This window comes from Rhinatrema bivittatum, chromosome 2, assembly GCF_901001135.1.
Source record: "Rhinatrema bivittatum chromosome 2, aRhiBiv1.1, whole genome shotgun sequence".
Lineage (NCBI taxonomy): Eukaryota > Metazoa > Chordata > Amphibia > Gymnophiona > Rhinatrematidae > Rhinatrema > Rhinatrema bivittatum.
Genome location: NC_042616.1, coordinates 471,076,927 through 471,090,852, shown reverse-complemented (window position 1 = coordinate 471,090,852; position 13,926 = coordinate 471,076,927).

Sequence of the window (13,926 nt, the reverse complement as noted above, 5' to 3'; positions counted from 1 at the left end):
TTTTTGAAGGGGTTAATAAACATGTGGATAAAGGTGAACCGGTAGATGTATTGTATTTGGATTTTCAGAAGGCGTTTGACAAAGTCCCTCATGAGAGGTTTCTTTGAAAACTAAAAAGTCATGGGATAGGAGGCAATGTCCTTTCATGGATTACAAACTGGCTAAAAGACAGGAAACAGAGAGTAGGATTAAATGGTCAATTTTCTCAGTGGAAAAGGGTAAGCAGTGGAGTGCCTCAGGGATCTATACTTGGACCGGTGCTTTTCAATATATATATATATATATATATATATATATATATATATAAATGATCTGGAATGGAATACGATGAGTGAGGTTATTAAATTTGTGGATGATACAAAATTATTCAGAGTAGTTAAATCACAAGCAGACTGTGATATATTACAGAAGGACCTTGCAAAACTGGAAGATTGGGCATCCAGATGGCAGATGAAATTTAAAGTGGACAAGTGCAAGGTGTTGCATATAGGGAAAAATAACCCTTGCTGTAATAACATGGCATGCTGCAGCTATAAGTGACAGAGAAGAGGCTGGAAACTACAGGCCGGTTAGCCTCACCTTGGAAGTGGGAAAAGTAATGGAGTCACTGTTGAAAGAAAGAATATTGAACTATCTACAGTCTGAAGAATTGCTGGACCAGAGGCAGCATGGATTCATCAGGGGAAGTTCCTGTCAGACAAATCTGATTGACTTTTTTGATTGGGTAACTAGGGAATTGGATCGAGGAAGAGCGCTCAATGTCATCTACTTGGATTTCAGCAAAGCTTTTGATACGGTCCCACACAGGAGGCTTGTGAGTAAAACGAGAAGCATAGGAGTGAGTGCCAAGGTGGTGGCCTGGATTGCAAACTGGTTGATGGACAGAAGACAACGTGTGATGGTAAATGGAACTTACTCTGAAGAGAAAGCGGTGATAAGCGGAGTGCCGCAAGGATCAGAGTTGGGACCGGTCCTGTTTAATATCTTTGTGAGTGACATTGCGGATTGGATAGAAGGTAAGGTTTGTCTTTTTGCGGATGATACTAAGATCTGAAACAGAGTGGACACGCCGGAAAGAGTGGAGAGAATGAGACGGGATTTAAGGAAGCTGGAAGAGTGGTTGAAGATATGGCAGCTGAGATTCAATGCCAAGAAGTGCAGAGTCATGAGTATGGGGTGTGGAAATCCGAAAGAACTGTATTTGATAAGGGGTGAAGGGCTGATGTGCACAGAGCAGGAGAGAGACCTTGGGGTGATAGTGTCTAATGGCAGATGAAATTTAATGTGGACAAGTGCAAGGTGATGCATATAGGGAAAAATAACCCATGCTATAGTTACACAATGTTAGGTTCCATATTAGGTGCTACAACCCAAGAAAGAGATCTAGGCGTCATAGTGGAAAACACATTGAAATCATCAGTTCCGTGTGCTGCGGCAGTCAAAAAAGCAATCAGAATGTTGGGAATTATTAGAAAGGGAATGGTGAATAAAATGGAAAATGTCATAATGCCTCTGTATCACTCCATGGTGGGACCGCACCTTGAATACTGTATACAATTCTGGTCGTCGCATCTCAAAAAAGATATAATTGCGATGGAGAAGGTACAGAGAAGGGCGACCAAAATGATAAAGGGAATGGAACAGCTCCCCTATCAGGAAAGACCATAGAGGTTAGGACTTTTCAGCTTAGATAAGAGACGGCTGTGGGGGGATATGATAGAGGTGTTTAAAATCATGAGAGGTCTAGAACGGGTAGATGTGAATCCGTTTTTTACTCTTTCGGATAATAGAAAGACTAGGGGGCACTGCATGAAGTTAGCATGTGGCACATTTAAAACTAATCGGAGAAAGTTCTTTTTCACTCAACGCACAATTAAACTCTGGAATTTGTTGCCAGAAGATGTGGTTAGTGCAGTTAGTATAGCCGAGTTTAAAAAAGGATTGGATAAGTTATTGGAGGAGAAGTCCATTACCTGCTATTAATTAAGTTGAATTAGATAATAAGCACTGCTATTACTAGCAACGGTAACATGGAATAGACTTAGTTTTAGGGTACTTGCCAGGTTCTTATGGCCTGGATTGGTCACTTTTGAAACAGGATGCTGGGCTTGATGGACCCTTGGTCTGACCCAGTATGGTATGTTCTATGTTCTTATGAAGTCAGCGAAACAATGTGACAAGGCGATAGCTAAAGCCAGAAGAATGCTGGGCTGCATAGATAGAGGAATATCAAGTAAGAAAAGGGAAGTGATTATCCCCTTGTACAGGTCTTTCGTGAGGCCTCACCTGGAGTACTGTGTTCAGTTCTAGAGACCGTATCTCCAAAGGGGCAGAGACAGGATGGAGGCGGTCCAGAGAAGGGAGACCAAAAAGGTGGATGGCCTTCAAAAAATGACTTATGAGGAGAGATTGAAGAACCTAAATATGTATACCCTGGAGGAGAGGAGGAGCAGGGGTGATATGAATCAGACCTTTAGATACTTAAAAGGTTTTAATGATCCATGGTCAACAACAGACCTTTTCTGTTGGAAAAAATTAGTAGAACTAGGGGTCACGATTTGAAACTCCAGGGAGGAAGACTCAGAACCAATGTCAGGAAGTATTTATTCACAGAGAGGGTGGTGGATGCCTGGAATGCCCTTCCGGAGGAAGTGGTGAAGACTAAAACTGTGAAGGATTTCAAAGGGTCATGGGATAAACACTGTGGATCCTTAAAGGCTAGAAGATGGTAATGAAGGGAAGAGCCATGGGGGTGGCTTGCTGGAATGGAGGCTACTACCTGGTGATTACTACCCTTGCTCAATAAGCCTTCACACGGCTTCAATGGCAAGGGGAAATGTGGAAAAGAGGATTTGTGTTCAGACAACAACCAACAAGGTCTGAACTACACAGTCTGGGTAAACAAATAAATGTGGGGGTAGCTTGCTTATTGCGGCGGTTACTACCGTAAACCAATTAAGCCTGATATTTCACTTTGAATGCATATACAGCATTGCTCTCTGCTTCAACAGCAGGGAGAAATGTAGAAAAGAGGATTTACATTCAGAAAACATCCAAAAAGGCATGGATCTGTGCAGTCTGGGTAAACAAGCATCGGGGTAACTTGCTTGATGCAATGGATATTACCGTAACCATTAAACCTTATGCTCACCTTTGACGCAACTCTAACATTACTCTCTGCATCAATGGCAGTGGGTGGCAGTACATTTGAATCAAAAGTTACCAACAAGGGCCTTGAACTTGGAGGTCCGTGAAACAGTTAAGTATAGGAAAATAAGCGTCGGGAGCCTGCTGGGCAGACTGGATGGGCCGATTGGTCTTTTTCTACCAAAATGTCTATGATTCTATGTTTCTATATTTGTTATGGTTTGAGCATGGCTCACCATATCAATAAGTGGTAGGCCTCATTGTTAAATACTGGAACATGGCATGCCATTGCTGTAAATGACAGGCCTCATTGGTAAATTTCGGGACATGGCATGCCATAATTTTAAGTGACAGGCCTAATTGGTAATGGTTGGGACATGACATGACATAGCTGTAAGAGACAGGCCTCAATCATAATGTTTGTAATATGGCATGCTGTAGCTATAAGTGACAGGCCTCATTGCTAATTGTTGGAACATTGCATGCCATATCTGGAAATGACAGGCCTCACCTTCCTTGACTCTAGGAAAATGGCATCTGACCACTCCCTATCTATGAGAACCTTGTAATGTTGGAACCAGGCTGGCCCTTGTGTTAGTGATGCCCTTTAGGGGCCATCTCATTATATATGGGACGAAGTGTTGTGGCCCTGGCTAAAGCTGCAATAGCAGGAATGTTACTTTGAGAGTGGAATCAGATAACTAAGAAAAGAGTTCTGCGGTCAAACCAAAATAATGCAGAACAGAAAATAAAATAGATTATCATAATGCATCTGTATCACTCCATGGTGCAACCTCATCTTGAGTATTGTGTGCAGTTCTTGTCACCACATCTCAAATAAAATATAGCAAAATTAGAAAAGATATAGAGAAGAGTGATCAAAATGATAAAGGGGATGGAATGATTCCCCAATGAGGAAAGGCTAAAGAGGTTAGGACTTTTCAGCTTGGAGGAGAGAGACAGCTAATGGGAGATATGATAGAGGTTTATAAAATAATGAGTAGAATGGAACAAGTAAATGTTAATCAGTCGTTTACTTTTTCAAAAAGTACAAAGACTAGGGGACACACAATGAAATTACTAGGTAATATATTTAAAATTAATAAAATATTTTTTACTCAACACATAATTAAACTCTGGAAATTGTTGCCAGAGGATGTAGTGAAAGCTGTTAGTGTGGTTGGGTGTAAAAAAGAAGGAAAAGTCCATAAACCATTATTAAGGTGGAGTTGCAGAAATCCACTGCTTATCCTGGGATGGATAAGCATTGGATCTATCTACCCTTGGGATCCTGCCAGGTACGTGTGACCTGGATTGGCCAGCGGCCACTGTTAGAAACAGGATACTGGACTTTTGGTGTGACCCAGTATGGCAAATCTTATGTTCTTAATTGTTGACCTCAAAGAAGCTCACATTGCCCAGATCACAACAGTGTCTCAAGACTCACAACATCTACAATAGTCTTTGGATGTACCAACTTTAGCAAGGACAGTATTGACCATCATAATTATGCCAATTGACAAGAACTTGTAAAATGACCTTCATCAGAAACAATAATACCATTTTACCTTGTTCATCATGAAGTGTAGAACAATTTTTATAAGCCAGTTTTCATATGTGAACATTCTGGTTTGAAATTACATTTTCATTATCACAAATAATGTGGATTTGTGTAGGAGGCCTTAATTGTGTGTTGCTGTCTTTTTTTTCTTTTTGCAAACAGAAATTCAGGATGATAACTAATAGCTTAAGATTGTGGCTAAATGGGTTTTACATGTGTGAATGCACTTGAGCCGTGTAAGTAGGCTTTTGAAAATTGCTAACAACATATGTCATTAAATTGTCCATAGGTTATTCACGTGTAAGTGCACTTTACACAGGTAAATGGCTTTTGAAAATTGCAAGCAATACAGGTGAATTTTCAAAGGAGTTACAGATGTAAATGTAAGAAACTATCACAGCAATTTTCAATAACATTACACATGTAAAATGTGCTTACACATGAATAACCTATAGACAATTCAATGGCATATATTGTAACACTTTTCAAAAACCCAGTTTTACTCAAGTAAATCCTTTTAAAATCAGGCCCATAGTAGTTTATTTATTTATTTATTTATTTATTTATTTATTTAGAGTTTTTGTATACCGGCATTCGTGATTAGAAACCACATCATGCCGGTTTACATACAACAAGGGATGAGAACAAAAAACGGAACATAAACAAGTGCAAAGAGATCAAAAGTTACATTACAACAAGGGTCTTAAAACTGGGAAGAGAGTTAGAATAAGAAAGCCGAGCAGTTAGGATTAAATTATTTACATTATATTGTGAAGTCTCTTTTACAAGTTGCTATCTCTTATAAAATTGCTATCAATTATAGAATTGCTATCATTTAATTCGGATCTGGGAAGGCTGTTTAAATAGCCAAGTCTTAAGCCTTTTTCTAAAAGTAGGTAGGCATGGTTCTTGTCTTTACATGTGTAACCCCTTTTGAAAATTACCCCTTTACGGTGTCATCTATTGTACATGACCTTCATCTTTCAACCATATTGCCTGTTGGTGGATAAGCACTTGAAATAGTGTGCATGCAAAAATATAACAATTGATCCGAGGCCAGTGTTAAATTTAAAGTCTTGCAAGCACACACTTAATAGTGGATGGAGAAAAGCATGTGATACTATTTCCATTCACTTGTAGGGACCTATTGCATACTGTGTGTACTGATAGCTTAGGACAGGTTGAGTCTTTAGAACTCTGATGTCTCGGAAGATAACAAAACCATCTCAGGTGAGGACAAGCACCTCCTCTTGCCTACCCACAATTATCCACTCACCCCCCATTCCCACCTCCCACATCCCCAACTCTTCCTATTATGTTTGTAAGAGACAACTCTGTCATACCTACATTTGCAAAGAAGGTCTATATTGGATCGATATGGCAGCAGCATAGGACAAAGCATACAACTCAATTGCAATCAACAATTGAATTACTAAACATCAATTACTCATTACTAACATATTCTCAATCCCCAGGGTGACCATTCCCTCACCTACTAAATTTCACTTTGGCAAATGCTCCTTAGGTTCATGCCACAGCAATGTACCACCACTGGGAGCGCAAGGCCATTAAAGCCGTGCCCCTCAAGTTATACAAATGCTCCATAGCATCATGCCACAGAAATGCAGCATCAATGAGGGATGCAGGGCCATCAAAGTAGTACCCCTCAGGATATCCTAGAATTTGATGCTTGATCACCAATAAATTTATCAGCGGTGCAACAAGGCCCTGGTCTGTAAAAGAACAGGGGTCATTCATTAAGCATGCCAACACAATTTAAGGTGGTGCACAGGCCAATCCTGGCTGTCAAAGGTGGAGACTTGACAGGAAATTCCTCTTGCTCCCACCCACCAATGCAATGCAGAAGCAGAATACCACATTACTTGGTCTTCTCTGCTTGGCCAGCTGTCAACCATTGCACATCCTGGGCACCCCAGGACATGGGCAACCCCGCCCTATATGCCACAACTGTTCAACAAGCCTCTACACCTGCTGCGCCACATCAAAACTTCATAAACTGTCCCCAAATTGGTGGGCTGGATGGGAAAACTACTGGAACAAGAGACTGGTGAGAAGGCCGGCCCATTTTTAATTGTCCTCAACAGACCGCCCCCCCCCCCCCCCAGCCTCTATCCCCCTCCCTCCCTTGCTCCGGAGGCAGATCACCTTACCAGTTATGGGCCTCTCTCCCCCCCTCCCCCCCTCCGCTTAGCCAAGGTGGGTCGGCTTCTTTCTAGCAATATTGGTATGTGCAAAAAGAAATAGTAGGCCTTGAGATTATTTTGATCCCATTATTTTATATGATATTTTGCTGACTTTTTACCATCCTTTGAAAAGAAATATTTAAAATCTGGGGATCATTCTTCAACATGCCAAAATTCAGTGCATGGGGACATAGTATTTTATTAAATAGTTCTGTTTATATCTTTAATGACATTTCACATTTTATAACATGGACCATTTTTAGCACAGCATGGGATTTCAAATTTAAAATATCACACATCATCTTTGGCGAGAGCTGAAAAAGAATAAACACTGGTTTTCTTTTCTGTTTGGTCTCAAATTTTTTTTTTTTTTTAGAAAAGCTACATTTTCAAGACAATGATAATGTTTCAGTAATCCTTCAAAGGATAAACAATTTTTATTGTCATACATATGCTTATTTCATAGGATTTCCATGTGGTATTTAACACATTGACCAGTCTGAACTCCCTAATTGTTGTTTATTCACCACAGAGGATATATTTTCAGCAAAGTAATTAATATATTCAGAGTCAATCTACTGCTGCGTTTTGTTTCCCCCACCTCTTCTGAGAGGTTGTTCTTTGCATCTGCCACCCTGGTGTAATCTGCCTTGCTTGCTTTTGCCAGTTTTCGTGGCAGGCTGATTAACTACTGCGACATGGAGAGAAGAGAAAATGCTTTGCCATCTGCTATAACACGTCCTGTTTAAAGGTTCCAATAATATGTTGTCATCTGCAGTTGTTAAGGCATTGCTCTTAATTCATTGTTCTCTTGCAAGAATGGCAACATGTGAACATTGTTAAAAGAAATGTAGTAGAAAGAATAGACATGCCTTAATGGAAGGCTTTGACGCAAATAAGCTGTTTAGAGTCACAAAGCAGGGCTATTAATCATTATTTTGAATTGAACTATCTTATGTGGTGTATACTAGGATGAATGTACATGAGGAGAGCTATTCCAAGATATTATGAAGATTCTTATGAGTGCACCTTTGTGTGTACCAGTATGCCAGAGCTGTACTGAAATAGCAAGTTCAGATGAATTGCTGTGGTGGCACAGGTGTTTGACTCCAGAGGAACTTTTAATTGTACTAATGTTTTTAATGCTGCAAGAGCTAACAAGACATGCTTTTTTGATGTTGTTCAGGGGTATTCAGGCAACAAAACCTTTTGTGGCATTATTTTTTTTGGGGGGGGACAGAGAGGGGAAGGACGGTTGTTTTTGTTTAATTATTTTATTCCATTGTGATTTTTGTTTTGATGTTCTTTTGTCATAAAAAAAATATCTTTCTTTCTGTCATCCCATTTTGAAAGCACAAAATGATACAAGAAACATTGCTTATGTTTTCATGTTATTCCAAAAGAAAAGCTCAAACCCAGTGTTTTAATTTGAAGAATTTGGGTATGATATGAGTGCAACTCCTTTTTTCCACATTTCCACTTGCCGTTGAAGCATAGAGTTACTGCAGAATTCTTGCCCATCTCTGGTTCTGGCCCGGTAAGATGCCAGTGTGTGGTTGTATCAAATATTTGGATTAGCCTACCTCTGTTGGTGAATTAACTGTGCTGGGTAACAACAATGTTATTTTATAGTAGCTTATTTGCTAAAATAAAGTTTGAGGAACAGATAACAACATAAAAAAACATCCTAGAGATGCAGTGATGAAAGATTCTGTATATGACAGCAAAACAAGTCTCACAGCATAACCAGAAGTCATCTGTCTGGCTCTTTCATTTCAAAAGCACAGTTAGTGTTGTGTTTCTTTTCATTTATGTAACATGCCTTGAATCATAAGGGAACAATAAGTAGCCTATGAAAAGTTGAAGGATCACATGCTGTTGACCTCAGAGGTTACATCTCTCTTATTTTACTCACAAGAATACAAAGCATCGTTTTTTTTTGTCTTTTTTCTCCAACAATGCACAGCTTCCTAAGAGGTTTCTTCTTTACAAATCTTTATATGAAAATAGTGAGGTGCTCAGTGACAATAGTGTGCACATAAGGCCAGATGTACTATTGCTTTCCCATTTTTTTCTTTTACAGAAAAAAAGGTACTTTGTGCCCTGTTGAACTCAAAGCCAATTACCATTTTGGAGCATAGAACAGCTGGTTTCCACTGAAGGCATTCTTTGATTATTTGTGTTGCTTTTTAATTTTAATCTTGGGCTATAAAAGACAAATTCAATAGGTTAGCTTTTGACATTCTCTCAGAAGTCATAAAAATGATGTTTTAAAACTATATACAAAAATAGTTGTTTCAAAAAATGAAATTTTAAGTGATCCAAATAATCTTATTCTGATTAGGCATTGATCTCTGGTTCTGGAAATTTTTCCCTAATATCTAGAAATATAACAGAGATTTGAAGTTAATGACATAACTTTTTGATTTTGCCAAATGTTTGTTCCCTTCCAGTAGTGTGTTTTAGGGTCATATATTCTAAACACTGCATCCTGTAGACACAAAACTGACACATTTCAAAGAGATCATGTACTCGTGAAGAACTTGTGTGCATTTAGTGCAAGTATTTCATATTAATTTTCAAAAAGGAACTATCCACGTAGCTTATCTTTAAAAAGTATAGAATAGGTGTATAAAAAGTGCCTGCATACTCTGTACCTGCTACTTTCTGCAGGAGGCTGAGAGGGGAAAAATAGAACACATATTTTTAAAAATGTACTGTAGGCATGTTTTTCTCCTCTCCTGGTCTAAGCATGCCCTTCAAAACTCCACTCTCACTAGTGGTTTTTAAAAGCCCTACATGCTCCAAAGCCGGGAGATACGTGCGTGACTCAGACTGGTGCATGTATCTCCTGGTACGCACACAAATTAAAAAGTTCAAAAAAGAAGAAGGGCACGGGTCAAGAATGGACAGGTCTAGTCTGTTCCATGCAGTGTGCACGTAAGATTTACACGCACAAGCGCATGCCGAAGTCCCTATTACGTAACTTTACTTCTGCTATGGATGGCATGTAAGTAATAAAATAAAAACTAGGCTAGTCAGCGGGGTTGTAATGGTTGGGGATACTAGGGTAAAAGGGAGGCAAGTTAGCTGGGGGTTTAGGAAGTCTTCTTTACTGGAGAGAACTGGGAACGAATTGGGAAAACATGTAATTGCGTCAGCACGCGTATCTACTAAAATCCCCGCCCACTTATGCGAGTGAAGCGGCATTTGCATGCACATGTGCATGTCAAAATACAGTTGAGCGCACATGTACGCGTATATAGTCAATTTTATAACAGGTGCAAGTATACACGCATACACGTGCGTATGCTATAAAATTGCTGTGTCCATGCGCAGGAGCCAGCAAAAATGTGCACAAGTGAGCGTGCATGCAGGTCTTACAATTCACCTCTATGTGTACTTTTAGCCAACCAGAGAAGGGTAATTTTCAGACAGAGAGAAAAAAATCTATACAGTTGTATAGTCAGCATAGTCAATGAAGAGAAATACCCATTGATCACATAAAACTCAAATCAATAATCTTATGTGAGTAATCAAAACTAAGCAATATGTTGTAGAAATAAAAAATTATATGCCTCTTCCTCTGTCTTCCTTTCTCATAAAATAGCCAGCCTTGACTCCTGTACTTCTCATTACCTTCACCTGGACTCAAAGAACCAATCAGATTCTCGAAGTAAAAGATTGCAGTTTTTATCTCCAATAAACATTTACTCCTTGGAAACCTGAATCATATACCTGTTTCTGAATGCCAAACTGCCCACCATGACAGCTGAGTATTCTAGGTTTTATACCCCCCACACCACACCTTTTCTTTTGGTAGCTAAATTTGCTCCTGTATCTAAGAAGCTCCTTCCAAGCAATGGTATGTAATGACATTTATAGTAAGGGATTCAGTCTTGCTCCCTCGTCCCCTTCTCCACTACCACCCCGAGTCATCAGCAGTCTCGGTCCCTCAACCTAAGACACAAAAGACATGTGGAACCCATATGGCATCATTTATTTATTTGAATGTTTTAGATACCATCATTCCATGTAAGAATCACTAGTTCATATCAGTTTACAGATAAAACAGAATATAAAGAGTGTTATAAAGATGGAAAACATTCATAGAGACAGAGGTAATACAATGGTAGATATCAAACAAGAAGACATAGCTGATGTATAGGGAATTGCAAGGGGGAGGGTTGTTTTACAAGAAATATAATTATATAGGTTATCTGAGTCACAGGGAATTGGGAGTTTCAGTCAAGTAGAAGCATTTTTGAATAGCCAAGTTTTTAAGTCACTTTTGAATTTCTTTTTATCTGTTAGTGTTCAAAGATCTTCTGGCATGGAATTCCAAAGTTTTTGGCCAGCAATTGAAATCACTCAATCTCTAGTTAGCTTTAGGTGAGAGTCTCTTAAGTTAGGGATTTCAAAGAGGCCTTTATTCTTTGATCTGGGGGTTGTGGGGTTTAAACGTTATTCCAAGTAGATCATTGTTATTCGTTATTGAATATTATTGTTAGAACTTTATAATGAATTTTTAACTGTATAGGAAGCCAATGCATAGCCATCAGTATTGCGGTGACACGGTCAAATTTTCTTACACCAGACAATAATCTAGCTGCAATATTTTGCAGAGGTTGCAGGGGTTTTAGGTGACTAGTTGGAAGACCCAGAAGTAATTAATTACAGTAATCAAGGTTAGAGAAAATGAGGGATTGTAAAACTGTTCTGAAATCTGTAGTGCTTAATAGAGGTTTTAATTGGCTCAAAATCCGAAGCTTGTGGAACCAGATCTAATTAGTTTGCTTCTGTGGATTTTCATTTTTACATTTTCATCAGTTTGGACATGAGATGCAGGTGACATGCAGGTGAAACTTTGCAGCTTCTGAGATCTTTCTCTGGGGGTATAGTTTTTTTGTGGGTTGGAGCTCTACCAAGCAATTTCAGTTTTTTTGGGGGGTCATCAAGAGCTTCCATTTAGCTAATTTTTCAGGGATTATCAATGCTGTATATTCTAAATATTTTGTTAGGGGGGATATAGAATTGTAGATCATCTTCATAGGGGAAAAATTTTAAACCCAGGTCTGTCAGTAATTTGCATATGGGCAGCATGTAGATATTAAATAGTGTTGTTGATAGGGTGGATCCTTGTGGTACAAAAGTTGTAATTTGGAAGGTGTCAGACAAGTGAGGATAGAGGTGAACCATTTTAGTACAATTCCATCAATCCCAATGTTTTTCAATTGTTGACAAAGCAGGTTATGGTCCACACTGTCAAAGGTAGCTATTAGATCAATCAGGACTAGGTAGTATGATTCATTTTAGTCAAAACCTCATAAAATAGGATCAGTTAAGGATTGAAGAAGAGTTTCAGTTGAGTGATTTTTCCAGAATCCAAATTGGTTAGGCTAAAGTGTCTTATTGTATTCAAGATGATTTTCAAGTTGGGTAAGGACTGCTTTTTCAAGTATTTTCTCAATGAAAGCTAAGTTGGAGATTGGGCAATAGTCATTCCAATCATCAGGACTTTCAGATTTGTTTTTTTAAATAGGTTTTATAATTGCTTGTTTTAAAGCTTCTGCAAGAGCAAGGTGCAACAGGTTAGACAAAGATCTCAATTAGGGCTAGGGGGCGGGAGGGTTAGACAAAGATCTAAATTAGGGCCAGGGGGCGGGAGGGTTAGACAAAGATCTAAATTAGGGCTAGGAGGCGGGAGGGTTAGACAAAGATCTAAATTAGGGCCAGGGAGCGGGAGGGTTAGACAAAGATCTAAATTAGGGCTAGGGCTAGGGAGCGGGAGGGTTAGACAAAGATCTAAATTAGGGCTAGGGGGTGGGAGGGTTAGACAAAGATCTAAATTAGGGCCAGGGGGGCGGGAGGGTTAGACAAAGATCTAAATTAGGGCTAGGGCTAGGGAGCGGGAGGGTTAGACAAAGATCTAAATTAGGGCTAGGGCTAGGGAGCGGGAGGGTTAGACAAAGATCTAAATTAGAGCCAGGGAGCGGGAGGGTTAGACAAAGATCTAAATTAGGGCTAGGGAGCGGGAGGGTTAGACAAAGATCTAAATTAGGGCTAGGGAGCGGGAGGGTTAGACAAAGATCTAAATTAGGGCTAGGGCTAGGGAGCGGGAGGGTTAGACAAAGATCTAAATTAGGGCCAGGGAGCAGGAGGGTTAGACAAAGATCTAAATTAGGGCTAGGGAGCGGGAGGGTTAGACAAAGATCTAAATTAGGGCCAGGGGGCGGGAGGGTTAGACAAAGATCTAAATTAGGGCCAGGGAGCGGGAGGGTTAGACAAAGATCTAAATTAGGGCTAGGGAGCGGGAGGGTTAGACAAAGATCTAAATTAGGGCCAGGGGGCGGGAGGGTTAGACAAAGATCTAAATTAGGGCTAGGGAGCGGGAGGGTTAGACAAAGATCTAAATTAGGGCTAGGAGGCCGGAGGGTTAGACAAAGATCTAAATTAGGGCTAGGGAGCGGGAGGGTTAGACAAAGATCTAAATTAGGGCTAGGGCTAGGGAGCGGGAGGGTTAGACAAAGATCTAAATTAGGGCTAGGAGGCGGGAGGGTTAGACAAAGATCTAAATTAGGGCCAGGGGGCGGGAGGGTTAGACAAAGATCTAAATTAGGGCTAGGAGGCGGGAGGGTTAGACAAAGATCTAAATTAGGGCCAGGGGGTGGGAGGGTTAGACAAAGATCTAAATTAGGGCTAGGGCTAGGGAGCGGGAGGGTTAGACAAAGATCTAAATTAGGGCTAGGGAGCGGGAGGGTTAGACAAAGATCTAAATTAGGGCTAGGGAGCGGGAGGGTTAGACAAAGATCTAAATTAGGGCCAGGGGGCGGGAGGGTTAGACAAAGATCTAAATTAGGGCTAGGGAGCGGGAGGGTTAGACAAAGATCTAAATTAGGGCTAGGAGGCAGGAGGGTTAGACAAAGATCTAAATTAGGGCCAGGGGGCGGGAGGGTTAGACAAAGATCTAAATTAGGGCTAGGGAGCGGGAGGGTTAGACAAAGATCTAAATTA